Source organism: Bicyclus anynana, chromosome 21 (assembly GCF_947172395.1).
Source record: "Bicyclus anynana chromosome 21, ilBicAnyn1.1, whole genome shotgun sequence".
In the NCBI taxonomy this organism is placed as follows: Eukaryota; Metazoa; Arthropoda; class Insecta; order Lepidoptera; family Nymphalidae; genus Bicyclus; species Bicyclus anynana.
Genome location: NC_069103.1, coordinates 4,161,443 through 4,178,953, shown reverse-complemented (window position 1 = coordinate 4,178,953; position 17,511 = coordinate 4,161,443). Strand labels below are relative to the sequence as shown.

Below are 17,511 nucleotides of genomic sequence, written 5' to 3'. Positions count from 1 at the left end.
AAATATCTACGCAAAAGGAAATAAATTAAACATCACGTGTCTCAAACGGTGAAGGAAATCATTGCGAGGAAACCTGCATACCAGAAAATTTTCTTAATTCTCTGTGTGTGTGAAATCCGACTATTGGCCCGATCCCTCTCATTCTGAGAGGAGACTCGTGCTTAATAGTAATCCGAATATGGGTTGCTAATGATCATGATGATGACGCAAAAGGAAAGCTGAATAGCTTCGTAACGTAAAAGACTTTTTAACAAATATACCACTTTATTATTGTTTGTATTTATAGTGATATCCTAGTAGATTTAGATCTATATTTACAATACATTTTTTAAGTCGTAGTTGTAACCTTACTACAATCAGTTATTCTAAATCATATAATCAAACTGACCTACGCAAATCTCCATCGGAATCTTTCCTGCTTCCATACTTAGAAAACTAGTATGTATTTAAAATCAACAAACAATTGAATATGAAGACGTGAATAAAATTAATATTTTAATTTTGTACTATTATTAGGTTAAGTTAGCTTAAGTTTCTTGTGCTTAAGTGTATTGTTTCACAATAAAAAAAAAATCATTGATATACTTAATTATTACGAATAAATGCTTTTAAAAGATTACACTAAAACTTAATATTTAATTTATAAAATGGCAATATATTCAATACAAAGGTTACATGTCACTTAACAACGGGGTCCATTAGAACTATTTAAGCCGGGGGGATGCACAAAAAATAACAAATAGTTTATCAATCGTCGACATAGGTAAAGTAAGTATAAATTGGGATCGTGCCCCCTATATCGGTAATCACGTGCCAAGCGCAGGGGTGGGCTCGACCCCTCGCTGCAGAGCGTAAAAATATCCCCCACTGTTTACTGGTTAATCATCGCGTACGCATCAATGAATTGGAGTGGTACAAGTCATTCATAATACTCATACGTCATAGGTGTTTCTAATAAAAAACTGACCTGTTTAAATTAATTTTCGTTGGGACGTTTAGGCTGTGATTTAGATCTATTGTAGGATACCGGTAAGCTCAATTTTTAATGATCTTTTCCATAATACTAGCACTAGAAAACGCAGTGTTGGTTGACTCCCCTACCAGGTGGATTAATGACATCAATCGAGTCGCAGGGATGCGCTGGATGCAGGTGTCTCGGGATCAGTAGCGTAGCATACCTTGGAGGGGCCCTGTATCTAAATTAGTTGGGGGGGGGGGGGGGATATGAAGGGTAAATATTTGTTAAAACAGAAAGATGTTGCTACGCTCCTGCTCGGGATCGTGATGTTTGGAAGTCCCTACAACAGGCCTATGTCCTGTAGTGGACGTCAATCGGTGGATGGGATAGTTATTATGGAAAATAAGATCAATATTAACTTATTAATACACATAGACCAAAGATTACCGGGATATTTGTAAAATAAAATTTCTAATCTAACAAAAATCTTTTAACATACCCAGTTAGTTAAAAAATCATGCATTATTAGTTTCCTTATATTTAATGTGACATGTTTTGTTATGAGAAGTATAAACATGAACGCACAAATAATATAAATCATGAAACCCATAAAAATCTAGACCTTAACCAACCAACCAACTAACTAACCCAGATCTAATGATCTTAAATGAACGTGACGTCACTATTGAACCGTATTTAGTATGGGGCGTTTGTAAGCGATCCTAGGAAGCGCCCCAAAGATATCCTTATATCTATGAAAGTAGTTATCGCAGATACAAGTTACTTTTACAAAATTGATGTAAGTACTATTAGCAAACCCTTAATTAAAGGATAATATATACTCAGTGATTACGTGTTAAGATTAGATAATTTGGTAACGTTTTCCGCGATATAATGATTCATTCAAAGCATTGACACCAAAACACTGGATACCGAGACGTGTGTAATTGACACTTTTATTCCCTCATTTATTTAAAATACACCTGATGAGTACGCGACAAAAATACAAAAGCTTACGTATTTTAGGTTGAGATTACGATTTGTACCCAAAAAGCGATCGTTGGCCTAAGTTAACTGACTATTTTGAATGGCTTAAAATAATAAAGGTAGTCGCATGAGAATTGTTTTTAAAGCAACAATTTAAGGTTTGTTTCATCAGGGTAATTAAGTATAATACGAAATAAGATAGATAAACGTTAGTTTTAGTGACCTATGCAACGGCATAGCTACCCAGGGGCTAGGCGTTACAATGCTCAGGGGCCCTCAAGCTCGTCGTCATCAACTCATATTTGGATCACTGCTGAGCACGAGTCTCTTTTCAGAATGAGAAGGGTTAGGCCAACAGTCCACCACGCTGACCCAATGCGGATTGGCAGACTTCACACACTCAGATAATTAAGAAAATTCTCTGGTATGCAGGTTTCCTCACGATGTTTTCCTTCACCGATTGAGACACGTGATATTTAATTTCTTAAAATGCACACAACTGAAAAGTTGGAGGTGCATGCCCCGGACCGGATTCTCCTACCAGAAGAAAATCTCCTACCAGAGACCACTTATAATCCGCAAGAGTGTTGACCCATAGAGATTGGGCCCATTTTTGTTAGCAAACAAAATATTTTCCACTACATTTTTAAACACTTCCCTAAAATTATCTGTTTTAAAACAAATTTTGTAACTAATAAATTATTTCGTAATACAGCCAAATTACAATAGGGATGATGAAAGTTTTTTAAATTGTATATAAATTAAGAGTATACTAATAGCAAAGCAATTTTGTAAAAGTAACATGATATCTGCGATCATTACTTTCGGAGCTACAGGGATTTAAAGGGTCAGATTTGCGGCGCTGCCGCGGATCCCTGAAAAACGCTCCATACAAAATGGCACGATTTAGTGACATCGTTGGCTCGCTGATCGTTAGGTTTGTATGGGCGTTCAAACAAAATTACTAATATCTTTGTTATTTGTGCGTTTATGTTTATAGTTCACATATTGAAAAATGTCACATTTAATGTAATGGAGCTGAAACTGTATGAATTTTCATCTAATTACGATAAAAAAATTTAATAGATTTTGAAATTTTATAATGTTATTTATTTTGCAAATATCCAGTCAATCTTTGCTTTTTATGTATAAATTAGTTAACAATGACCTTATTTACCCGAATGTATCATAAAAATCAATATATTCAAACATAAAAAAGTCATCATCCCCATTCAAAGATGTAAATTACAATGTTGATTGAACAATTCTGATGCTATCGATATTTCTATTTGAACAATAAATCTGTGTTACATTGATAAGTAAAAGTACAAGACGGTGAGCACTTGAATTTTAGATAAAGCGGCATTTCTGTTCTTGATATTTGTATCGCGCATAATTTACATACATTTATAATTCCTCGAAATCTACAGACTGAACTCGTATCTACATACTCAATATATAGCAAAGGTTCTCAACTTACGCGATAATGCCCACAAGTGGGTGTTTGAGACTTTCAAGGGGCATTAAAAATCCCAAAGAAAATTAAAATGGATTATTATAGTATTTTATGGAAAATTCAAGTATAGATTTCACAGAAGGAGAAAATTAAATAATAGACACTTTTATGTAATCACCTTGGTGAGGGCACTACCGTGAGAGGGCATACTGAAATTAAGCCTAACTAAAGCACATATATTTAAATAAGAATTGAACTAAAAGATTTCGTATTTAATTTTAAATAGTATAATTTCCTATTGATTAAAATTGAATTTTCCTTACAGTAATGTAAGAAAAAAATAAATACTTCATTAGATTAAGAACAAAGTTCTTATTTAAATAAAATAATTGGGTTCTTCGAATAAAGAAATACTGGATAGAAGCAGGCGTTACTTTGCGGAAGTTAATCATAAATATGTAATGATTTATTTATTTTCCGACAAAATACTCTCTACGTACGTTTTACCCCGAAACCGGAGCATCCTCAGATTTGACTCTAGTTGTAGATTCAACATCTCCTGTCGGAGTCGGACCTGGGTGACGTTGTTGCATGGGTTCGTCGGCTTTTCGCGGATGATAGAAAAATAAATAAATTACTCAAACAACAAACAAAGAAAGAAATACTCTCAAAAATTTCTTACTGCCCTCAGTGGGCAAAATAAGTTTGGGAACCTATGTCGTATAGTATAGCACTAGACTAATGTCCTCGAGATTTTCAATTGTTTGCGAATATTCTCCGTTTCGTATTTCCAACGCGGCGCATGTGCCAATCGGCGGCGGAAGTGCGTTTTGCCCGGTGAATAGTATATTGAATGTGATGCCGATGATGGCTCTAAAAAATGGGTTCCTGTCTTGTCCTCGAGCCTACGTCACTAGCATTGTTTGTAAAGCTTTTATGTCAGTTGGATTAAGCTTGACTCACCGACTATTTTAAAAGCTCTATCATGTTTGCGATGCGGTGATTTTTTGATTGCATATTGTGTTGATACTATAGTTAGCCTATGTGGATTCGGATCACCAGGTTCTGGGTGAGCTATGTAATACTGAGCGCCGTGGTAGGCCAGTGGATACGGCCTCTGGCTCCGATTTCGAAGAGTGTGGGTTCGAATCCGATCCGCGGCATGCACCTCCAGCTTTTAAGTTGTGTGCATTTTAAGAAATTATGAGTAAATATCACGTATCTCAAACGGTGAAGGAAAAACATCGTGAGAAAACCTGTACCAGAGAATTTTCTTAATTATATGCGTGTGTGAAGTCTGCCAATCCGCATTAGGCCAGCATGGTGGACTATTGGCCTAAGCCCTCTCATTCTGAGAGGTGACTCGAGCTCAGCAGTGAGCCGAATATGGGTTGATGATGATGTTCGGAACGTGAAGCACGTTAAATATAGGCGTCACATATCCGCATTGTAAGTAATGGACAGCGCATTGTACGGATTTTTAATTTTACAGTAGATTCATGCGATCCGTACTGACTATCTACGTATATGACTGTCTGTACAAAAAATACTACGATCCGTTTGATGCAATGCGTCCGATAATTACGATGCAGATGTGTGTACACCTACCACTAGTCGTCGGTCCCGGTCATTATAATTAATCTGATAGAAGACCGCCAACCTGCATCAGCAACGTGGTGGGTTTAAGCTCCACATCCCCTCTTCGGGGCTGGTTCTATAGTGGGCTGTTAAAAACCGCCGATAATGATGATTACTCCTCCGGATGACGGCCAAATAAGCGCCAGTTCTTGGGTCAGATGACACAGATCACTATGTCAAACATTAATGATCATTAATGATCAACTTTCATTTGTTTTAGTGCGATGAAGGCGGCGGCACAGCCGAGGGCATCAAGACCGAGCCTCCAGAGGCGGAGGAACCTCGTGCCATGCAGAAAGTGCCTTCGCTCTCCGACCTCACAGACCCTGAGGCATCGCTCGGTAAGTCTTTACACTAGTCGAATATTTATTTTATGTTTTCTAGTTGTTTTAAATATTTACTGAAGAGATGGGAAATAAAGCAACATAGGTAATGTGATATTGGACAGAAACAGGCGTTACTTTGCGGAAGTTCATCATGAATATATAATAATTTATTTATTTTGCTATTATCCGTGGAAAGCCGACGAACCCATGCGACAACTTCACCCGTTTTGAGTAGTTTGTCGGACCTGGGTGACGTTGTCGCATGGGTTCGTCGGCTTTTCGTGGATAATAGTAATTAACGAATAATGGCAACACTGGTTTGATGTAAATTACAATTGTGTGAGACAGTAAGAATGTCTTGAAAAATAAACCGTATAAATATACGAATATTATTTATTTAATTATTTATTCTCGATTGCATCAAAGAGAAAAAATAATATACAAGAATATTACCAAAAAAGAAAACATATAGTAGAAATTAGAATATTATTTATTCTTGTCTAAGTCTCTTTAAGTACCCTCGATTTATTTATATGAAAAAACAATAGAAACGTCAATCGTTCAAGGAATGCTGCCTGCTTGATGGGCACCCTACCAAGGGAGGCAAGTTTTGATAAGTATCTAAGTATTAGTAAGTATTTAAGTATTAGTTTTAATTTATTTTAATTTTATAGTTTAAGTAGTCAAATTATACCTCATTTTAATAGTAAAATTTTATTTAAGTATTTTAAATTTATAATTTCGTCTAAACTCTTACTATTTAACCTTTAAAATCAAAATCAAAAATCAAAATTCATTTATTTGAAGTAGGCTCAATTTACAAGCACTTTTGACACGTCAGTTGACTATTTGTAAAGATTCTGCTGAGAAGATACCGGCAAGAAACTCAACAGTTGCTCTTTTGAAATGAAAAAGTCATACAGTATTATAATTTACAATTGATAAAAATTACAATTTCTTATAGTTTTACTTCCTGTGTGAAGGTAGAAGCTGATCCAATGGCCTACAAGCACATTTATCATTAAGGAACTCATCGATAGTGTAGTAACCTCGACTAAGTAAATGTTTTTTTAACACATTGCTTAAAGTTGTGCATTGGCATTAATCAAACAATGGTAGAATATGTGCCACCTTATCCTCAATAGAGACATTTAAAATTGAATATTCCTGGGTTATAGCGTCTTATGAATATACCTACTCGTGACATACTCGTACCTACGGCACGTGTCATAATTCAGGAGTCAGACAACAGGTTTATTTGCAATTTCCTCCGCGCCCGAAGGTTGAGTATGACATCTCCAATCATAGCATCACACCTTGTAATTCTCCCCTGTAAACGGTAAACGTTAGACGAGAGGATATACCCACCTATCTTAGAAGTCCGGTTTGAGCTCTATTATGTTAACTGCCCCCCTAGCCAAGTGGCGTGTCGATTCTCTTTCTACGATCGTGTTCGAAAACTAGAAAAATGTATGGGAATGACAGATCTTTATCACGTGACCTGTCAATAGCAAATGTCATTCCCATGTCATCCGGTGCATATTAACGACCCTTCGTGGATATCATACAGTAGGTAGATGACATTTCTCAGTTGATTTGATGTTTATTGTAATAGGTTGTTAAAAAAAATTATCGTTTCGTTATTAAGATTTAAAAAGTCTGTTCTCTCGTCCTACTCTCGTGTCAAAATTACAATTTTGGATATGGGATTTGAGTATGGATTTTATTATTTAATAAAGACTAGTGAACATTTTGAATTTATGAGGCTTACGATTAACTTGTAGCTGCTCCAAAAATTAAAACTTTTACATTTTTAACATGTAAATATTCACAATTCATTTGTTTCAAGTATATTCAAGGCTCAGTATACAAGCACTTTTGATACTTGTAATGATTCTATCACCGGTTCGGAAGGCAGGTTCTGCTGAGAAGAAACCTGCAAGAAACTCAACAGTTGCTCTTTAAAAAAAATCATACAATATTATAATTTACGATAGATGACAACACAATTTCTTATATACTTAAACATAAATTTATATATCATCTAAAATGAAATATTACTTAAATTGAAAATATAATTATCTATGGCCCCGGTGCCCCGGTATGGCAGAGGAAGAAGCAGTACAAAGTAAATATTTTTAGTTTCGTCAAGGGAAGTAAAACATATGGCGTCTGAGGGCTTCATCGCATATTTTTAATCGTTTCTTTGGATTTTTTTAGTGTTCGCTCGAATTAGGACTTAAAATTCTGTAAAATCAAAATCAAAAAATCATTTATTTCAAGTAGGCTCAGTTTACAAGCACTTTTGACACGTCAGTTGACTATTTGTAAAGATTCTACCACCGGTTCGGAAGGCAGGTCCTGCTGAGAAGATACCGGCAAGAAACTCAACAGTTGCTCTTTTGAAAAAGTCATACAGTATTATAATTTACAATTGATAACAATTACTGTTTACATTTCTTATAGTTTTACTTCCTGTGTGAAGGTGGAAGCTGATCCAACGGCCTCCAAGCATCTTTATCATGTTGTAGGAAACTTTCCTTTCCCGACTTAAGAGGTATCCTGTAAAATAAAAGAGTACCTATAATTAATATACCTAATATACAATATTTACATACATAATGCAAAAAAACCAAGTATCTCTCAAAAATGTATTTTTTTAAAGATACTTGGATGCGATCGATAACTCACCAAGATCAAGTTATCGATCGAATCAGTCAATTCACACATATTCGGCTCACTGCTGAACTTGAGTCTTCAATCAGAATGAGGGGTTATACCAATCCACCACGCTGACCCGATGCGAATTGGCAAAATTCACACATGCAGAGAATTACGAAAATTCTCTAGTAGGTATGCAGGTTTCCTCACGATGTTTTCCTTCACCGTTTGAGACTTGTGATATTTAATTTCTCAAAATGCACATAACTGAAAAGTTGGAGATGCATGCCCCGGACCTGACCTACACCCTCCGGAATCGGAGGCAGAGGCATATCCACGGCTCTAGTATTGTATTGGAGTAGGATTATTTCATTTTGTACAATTTGTAGGTACGTACCTACAATGTCTAGTGCCTGCCCTAGTTAAAGACCCTGTGTACGCCACTGGTTCTATGGAGTAGCTGGACGTAGTACTGCAGTATAATTTCACGCTATAGGTATTAGGTGCGCTGGTTACGCTAACTATTAAGGGGGCTGGAATGATTAGCAAATAGGTGAAGCCCGAATAGGATAATGCGGCGCATCCTCGTTACGAGCCATGCACCAGCCTCACTTCACTATAACACATTTACTTGCTTCGTGGACTTGAACTTCGGTTTCCTTGTCATTTACGATGTAAGTCAAGGTGCAACGTCTTTACTCAATTTTCGTTAATGACAAAAGTGAAATTGTGACTATATGTTGTCTTTACTAAATTTTCGATATTGGCAAAAGTGATATTGTGACTATATGTTGTCTTTTCTCAATTTCTGTTAATGGCAAAAGTGATATTGTACTATATGTTGTCTTTACTCAATTTTCGTTAATGGCAAAAGTGATATTGTGACTATATGTTGTCTTTACTTAATTTTCGTTAATGGCAAAAGTGATATTGTGACTATAAGTTGTCTTTACTCAATTTTGGTCAATGGCAAAAGTGATATTGTCACTATATGTTGTCTTTACTCAATATTCGTTAATGGCAAAAGTGATATTGTCACTATATGTTGTCTTTACTCAATATTCGTTAATGGAAAAAGTGATATTGTGACAATACCTTCTAAAGCCACCACAGTGTCAAATTCATAGTTGTGTGTAGTGTAAGGACACAGAATATATTTATTTGTGTTAAGTAGTTTTGATGTGTTACCTCCTCCCCCTCAAAAATAATTTATTACTTAAAAAAACTAAAAAAACACGCGTTTAGCACGCACTAAAAATTACAAATGGATTTGTATTATTAGATTTGATTATATTAGATTTGATACCCATACCATAGGGGTGGATTTCAAATAGCCTGTCCGCCATCTTGGGGAGGCCGCAATATTGGATTTGAAATTTTGGAAAATTGGATTTGTTTCTTAGCTAGTCATGTATTGTCATCGGAACTCAGAGCGTGTGCGAAATTTAGTTCTAATCGAAGACCGGGAAGTGGGTCAAATTAGAATTCCAAGATTTTCATACAAGTGAAGCTGATATACGGGTAAGCGCGTTAAAAAGACAATTTTGTTGGTGAATTTGGATGCGATACTGGTCCATCTGTAATTGGTCTGAGTCTGAATGTGATAAAAAGTAGGGGTATAACAAATTATTTCCTTAAAGATCCACATACAACTTAAGCCGGCGCTAAGAGGACATGTAAATAGATACAGCTCGCACATTGTTCCCACGTCACATCTCGGCGTGAAACAATAGGCCCCTATCCCACCACCGGGGTGGGCCGCAACGCCTGTAAATACTAAAGTTCACTGACCTTTGAGGGACCAAAATCGAAATTTATACGACCTCCCAGTACTACAACTATCACTTGATTGGCAACATTAAAAAAATGTAAAGACATGACAAATATTCTTTTAAAAATAAATAAATTGAAAAAAAAGCCATAGAATGATAGCCTGTGTTAGCTAGATTTTGGTCATTTTATTAACACTTAAAGTATGTCAGCTCATGGTCCTGCGATAGAGAAATACGATGAACAAGAACTACGAGTATGAAATTTAGTCCGTGGTAGATTTAGGAATTAGTGGGATTCGAGGCACCAGTTCCTCAACCGTCCAAACTTATGTTTTCAATCGATTAAAAAAAAAGAGAGTTCTTCAATTTCAAAACATATATTAGGTACAGTTAAACTAATTGAAAAAAATCCAGGGATCCAAAAATCTAAATTTTCGGCGATTTAGAATTATAAAAAATAATTAAATATATTACAGTTAAAAATTCAATTTAAAAATATATATTACAGTTGAAAATTTAAAATTGATCAACTTAAATATTGTATCAACATATATCAAGATATCGTGAAAATAACTTATGACTGAATAAAATAAGTATATTCTTTGACACTCACAAATAACGTGGCTTTCTATTGGTAAAACACTTTTCAAAATCGGTTTAGTAGATCCTGAAATTACCCCCTACAACACCACAAACTTTACTTCTTTATAATATTAGTAATAAGTAATCTTGAATTGAATTAAAAACAAACTAACATGTCTCATACAATTTACTAAAATGGAGCACAAAAGGAATAAACATATTGCAAAATACAGGAAACTCAAAGTTAATTAAAAATCTAACTAACAGATAAAATATATTATTCTAACAATTTTGAATCATCAACAAGTGATTTATTGAGTTACTTTTCAGTAGTCGGAATTAATAACATTTATAATTTGTAAAAAAATATAGTGTCCTAGCATCTTCTATAAAGACAGATTCGTTGCAAACATTCTCCAGACACCGTCTAAGACAAAGATAATTTTATACTATAGATCGGTTACGTCTCTACAAAATCACCACAAACAGTGATCCGAATAATAGGCTACAAAACTGAGCGCACATACACAAATTTGTCTTTAATTCCATTATTTATTTATGTATATACAGTTTTTACATTTCCTGAACACACAACTCGACATTGTAGACGATAGTTAGATATTATTTGTTTAAATAACGTTTGTTGTGGACCAAAACTAACATTGAGATTTGGAAATTTTCTCTTTTGAGCGCCTCATTTTTCATGACCTAGTAACTTATCTAACAATATTTAACATCATTGGTCTAAGATACTTGTAATGTAGGAGACTGCATAGCTAGATTAGGGTAGTTAGTAGGGTAGGTTAGTTGACTCATATCAAATTTAATATAAACAAAATCAAATTCGCTTATTACATGAAATAAGGGTCCGAAATATGTCGATTTTGTAATTAATAAAAGTTAAGAGTGTGCAATATGTAATTTGGTGGTTACAAATGGTTAGGAGCCTGATATTTCTTGCAAAACTTAAATTAAAAAATCATGCATTTTTTCCAAATTTCCAAATGTCAAAATCGCTGTCGTCCATTTTGTGACGTCTTACTAATATAAACAAACTAATATTTTTGTCAAACGCTCCGTTTGTAAGGTATTTTTATAGTGACGTCATGATACAGTTGAAATATAGAACATCATGGCCAACAGGCGTTTTGGCCTGATAATATGAAAAAAAAATCAATCTAGTATCTAACTTAGAATAAACGTATAATAACGTGGAATAGTAACTAGTACGAATAGAATGATAATGAACCATTTAAAAAAGTGTCAACTAGCCTATTGACACATGACACACAATCATATGCCGCTTTGCTATGGAGTAAATGAGGTGAAAATTCTTTCAGCATAACGAATGCCCAATCGCCACCCACCCCAGGATGTTGCGGTGACCACTTCCCATGTTGTTGATCGCTACAGAGGATGTTGCCAAAACTACGCAAGCCTGTTTTCGTTTGCGCTATCCGCTTTACCTCGTATTACATTGTTAACTAAATATTTAATACTTACTTGCTTTTCACCACGTCTTTGTAAATGCTATGTAATTGTATATTGTACACCTATTATATGCGACTACAATTCCCAGATATTTTGATTTCAAAAACAATTAGAAATAAAGACAATATCAATTTTTTTTTGATCGACCGTGATAGCCAAGTAGGTTCCATGTTTTATATCGTAATTACTATATCAAAATAAATTTCTAATATTTTTTCTGTTTTTCCCATTTCTATACAAACTGCGTGTGTTCAAATCCGGTCAAGGCCATGCACCTCCAAGTTTTCAGTTGTGTGCATTTGAAAAAAATAAATATCTCGTGTCTCAAACCGTGAAGGAAAAGAATCGGAAGGAAACCTGCATACCTACCTGAGAATTTTCTAAATTCTCTTCGTGTGTAAAGTCTGCCAATCCAAATTGAGCCAGCATGGTGGACTAAGACCTAACCCCTCTCATTCTGAAAGGAGATTCGTGCTCAACAGTGAACCGAATATGGGTTGTTAATGATGAATGGTTCACACCAAGGTATGTAGCAAGACTGGTAATCATTTCGACGTTTAAAATTATCGTATTAATTAATAACATTTTTAACCCTTGAATAAGTCCGTAAGTAACATTATACGCAATAGCGTGTTGAGCAGCTTTTTACGCTCCACCGAGTGGAAAGACTCGAATGTCACCTGGTTTTAAAAAAAAAGCTTTCCAGCCCACATCAAATCGGATGTGGTTCTGTTCAAGTTATCATGTAGTTGTAAACTTATTAACTTTAACAATGCAATATATTTCTCTTGAATTAAACAATAGGGTTGACATTTTTTTTTTAAATTATCGTTCTACGAAAGCGTTTTTCAGATAGCATGGGTATGGTGACAGTCGACAGTCAGACAGACCTGCACTATCCTTCATGTAGGTTGAAAAAAAAATATCACACTTTTTTGATTCGTAAACGAGCCAAAACGCTGTCGCCATAATGGTCTACATTGTACCGTTTCATGACGTCACATAAACACTAAACCTTAACCAAACGATTTAGTGTTAATCAAAATTATTAGTTATTCATTCATTCATTAGTTTGACGTTTATTTCTTTAGTACATCAAGTCAAATTGTGACGTCACAAAATGAACGACATCGTTTTTGATGTTTGGTAAAATTAACAAAATACATAATTTTTAAATTAAATTTTCTATGAAATCCCTAACTTTTATTAATAATTCATATCGATATATTTCGGACCCTTATATACATAAGTTTTATTAATTTCGAATAAAACATGGATATGTTTTATACGAAATTAATATTATTTTATTAAATTTAATATGAGTCAACTACCCTTAACTAATAAGGTTTCAGATTAATGAAATGAGGTAGGTATATCTTGTGTTTTGTTCATAACTGATGTTCACATATTTCTGAAGTTTTGCTGCATTTTCAAAGAAAATATTCATGTATTCATAATATTTTAAAATAAGTTTAAATATTTCCGAGGTATCTATTGCTTCTGCAATGTTTCATGAACGCTAATTACTCGTAGTATATGTATATGAATCATTTTAGTGAAACATAATATAATCTACTTTGTCATACGGAATGATTGACTGAAGTCTGCATTTTAACACGAAGAAAATACACAATTTGTTTTTTAAGGTTTTCCTATTAAATATATTTTAAGAAATAACATGAATAGGTACCTAGTTTATGTCTTATTAAGTAAATTATTACTTTTATTGCATTATTTGAAACGAAACAAATGAACCTATTTGGTTAGTTATTAGGAAAGTATAATTTAGTAGGTACTATCCGGTCGGTTTCAGCAGACTTGCAGTCTTCTTGTTTGCCAAGCAACAGTATCAAAATATGCACATAATTTGACTGAGAGGCATTCATATTATTCCTTCGCGAAACAAAGCTGCGAGTTATTTCTGTCTCGCAAGTTCAGATGTTGACACAAGAAAATTCTCATGAACGGCCTACCATGTTGACTCAAACCACACGTGTTCGGTACACTAGCGCACTGCGTCGAGACAGAGTTAATGCCCGACGCACACACAGAAAACTCATTCATGAAGAAACACTTGAATGGCAGCGAAAGCTCCGCGCGAGTTATGATCGCCTGGTACCGCGGGCGGACTAGTCAGCGGACATGTTGTTTTATTAATCGGCGATGCTGACCGCCTGCCAACGCAAACCGATTATAAAACTACATTACCGATAAACTAATCGCCCAACGAGTTTTACTAGTACGAGCCGGCTAAATATACAGTTAACTTACGCTAAAAGCTACTGTTTTCTTTTTGTGAGAGCTACGAGTAGCTCGAAAACCTTGTCTTGAAATACCGCATCAAGGTTAACAACGCTTTCGATTCAAGTTCAAACTGTTTTGACTTTGAACACAAATATGGAAAATCGGATTCAATGACTGTTTATTGAATCAATCTCAAATAACTCTGTAAATATCAACTGAGAAGAAACAGTTTACTAATTCGATTGCATTCAAAATCAGTTGGCAAAAAAAAGAACTGATAACAATTGTAGCGAATTACATATTTAATTGTTTTGTAGATACTGTACGTATGCATCGACCTGTAGAATCAACAATTTGTCAATTACTGTTTTTTCATCATCATTGATTTCATTCAATTGTCATTTAAAACCGTACATTTTGGACACACTTATGACAGATGGTTATTCATTACCCTCTAAAATCGAACTTTTTGTTGCGTATACCCCAGGTAGAGCGTTTTATGAAAGAGGTTTTATTAATTTGAGTATAATTTTATCGTGATGACGAGTTAGTTTACGATGCACGTGTCGTCTGGCGTTGTGTGTACGCATCCAAATGGGCTCGTCGTCACCTCCACCCGCTCGCTACCGTATTGTGTGCATACTAATCGCTATTCAACCGTACTAAAGGTAAAACAAATCATAAATAAGCTTGGGCACGTCTAAATATCATATTTTATAACGTTCTTTAGCTGACGATGGAAAAAAGTAAAAATTATCGATAAAGAAAAAAAGATTGACACCGATAATGTGCTGTCAGCCAAAAACTACGGGATTAGGATCATTATGGAATAGGATTATTATGGGATAGATTTTAGAGAATCTGGGGGGACAGTCACAGATTATAATAAAAGATGTCGATTATAAAAGTTCTCCCCAAAAATTACCCCTAACGATTAAAGATGTACCTACCTAAAAGACATAAAGACAAAAAAAAATCACTAATAAGAAAGCGCACATAGGGCATAAAGAGCGAAGTACTTACTACCTCAAAGTGCATTGAAATAGTCTGTTTCTTGATCTCTACATTACTAAATTACTTACCGATTACCCAAGAAGTCCTACAATACATTAAACTAAACTGGTCATCTAGGAATAATGAAAGCCCTAATAGATACATGCAGTATACCGCAAAAGGGTTACAAGACAACTAACAAGATTTTAGAAATTCGCACGACTGAATATAAATGAATTGAAATTACGCAGGCGGCAAGACTGCGTTTAGGTGTTGCGTCTCATATATCGCGTAAGTATTCTAAGGGCTCCGGCGTGAATCATCGTGAATTGATTGGCGGGGAGATACGGACAGCTAAATATAATATCAACTACTAGCGAAGGCACGCGACTCCGATCGCATGAAATTCTGTTTACTTATCACAAATACCATGGGAAGCGTGATTTTTTCCGGAATGAAAAGTAGCCTACGTGCTAATCCAGAGTAAAATCTATTTCCATTCCAAACAGCCAGCCAATTAGTTTGAAAGTCGCAGCGTAAAGGAAGAACAAACAGACTTAAGCAAACACACACACACAAACTTTCGCCTTTAAAATATTAGTCTCCTAAAAAAATTATTAAATTATTAACAGGAATTTCATATTCATAATTTCATAAGCATTTGAAGAACGGGACTCCAATATAACATTTCAATATCACAAGTGACTCAATTCGATAGTATGTACCTACCTAGGTACATATTGCAGTATTATTTTTTGTAAGTTTTCCTATACACATAAGAATTTAAAGGTAAACATCTTTTTTGCTGATAAAACATTATATCGTATATATATACCTAGATAATGAAACGAAAAAAAACAATAAACGAGTTTTTACTACTTTTATTCTTGTTCGAACCGATTTTTTAAACTGTAGAGTTTCCTTTTCCTAAACTATTCTTTTATAATAGCAGATACCTACCTAGGTAAACCATTAAAGTTTAGTAAACATCTGCTTATTATTTCCTATTCATTAGAGAATCAAAATATATATAAGTCGTATAAAAAACCAAAAACAGATTCTTCTACATTTGGACGGTGGTAATTTCATAAATTCGCGCATCATTTTGAAGTGTTGTGCCCTAAATATGAATTATGCAGGTAATAAATTAGCCGCTGACTCGTTAAAGATATTCCGAATACGTTTGAAAACATGCCAACTTGCTGGCAAATGAGCGTCCGATCGTGATGCAAAAACACATTTTACATTAATATATTCAAATTGTAACTGATTGTGATAATATGTCAAACAAAAACAATTATTTTTTGGGCGATTTAAATATCTACACATACTTTCACCCAAAACATTAAAACAATGTGTTTTTAGAAACAAAAATAGTGTAATTTAGAATAATGTTTAGTTATTTATGTAAAAATGTGTTTTTTTTAAGTTTATTAAAAAATGATTTTATATTTCATTTATTATCTAGTATGTGAAAAATAATGACTTAAAATCATGAGATATTTTAAAATTTTGTGTAAGCAGCGCCATCTATTGACCGCATACAAAATCTCGTTGCACTCCGTGCGGTCGTAGTGTTTAATCGATGTTCTAGATGGCGCCACTACCAAGTTTCACCAGTCACCGATAGATGGCGTTCATTACAACATTTGAATCAATGTTGACTGCCTCGTCTTTGTTAGAGCTTTCAAGAGCTTTCGAAAATTGAAATACGATATTTCATAAAGATTACTGGGCTAACCGCTAACTTGAAATTTCGTTGTATTTTTGATTAATCATGAATTGATCCTTTTTAAATCTAATTATGTAGGTACTTACAAATTAATTATTTTATTATTTATTATTTTTTGTAATAATTGTAATTAATAAAACAAAATGAAACTTTGTTGTTTGTATGTTACATGGATAGTCGGAATTATTTGAATTAGGTACTTAGTATGAAAACATTAACCTTTTCTTATTTTTTAATAAAAAAAATATTTGTTACATACCTATGCAGTTCGGCTCCTCTAAGTGGACTCGTCTACACCATGAAGTTATGGGGATTACTCCTCAGCACCCTGTATAGTGATTCAAGAGAAAGATTTGAGTACCTATCACAATATTTGTATAAAAATAATCACAATATTTGTATAAAAATTTAAAAGTACCTACATATCTAATTAAGTACCTACATAATGTTATAGTACAGACAAAATATCAGAGATATAAATAGCGCAGGTACAGCGGGTCGGGTCTTACGTTTCGTCCCGGTAGGCATCATTTGGAGGCGCGGGATGCCATAAAGACATCTTGTAGTATAGACTAATTACAATATTTGCATACTTAAAGCGCCCGTGCGACGCCGGGGCGCGTCACTAGTAAGTACTCCATAAAATAGGCTATGATACATTAGTGTACAGC

At 34.5% G+C, this 17,511-nt stretch overlaps 1 protein-coding gene across 1 annotated transcript in view; it reads left to right on the top strand.

Moving 5' to 3' along the window:
• LOC112044315 (ETS-like protein pointed) overlaps positions 1-17,511 on the top strand; it is a 210,684-nt gene that overhangs the window by 34,104 nt on the left and 159,069 nt on the right. The window contains exon 3 of the transcript XR_008251953.1: positions 5,260-5,380. The gene's annotated coding sequence lies outside the window, so the exon portion shown is untranslated. The remainder of the gene's footprint in view (positions 1-5,259; positions 5,381-17,511) is intronic.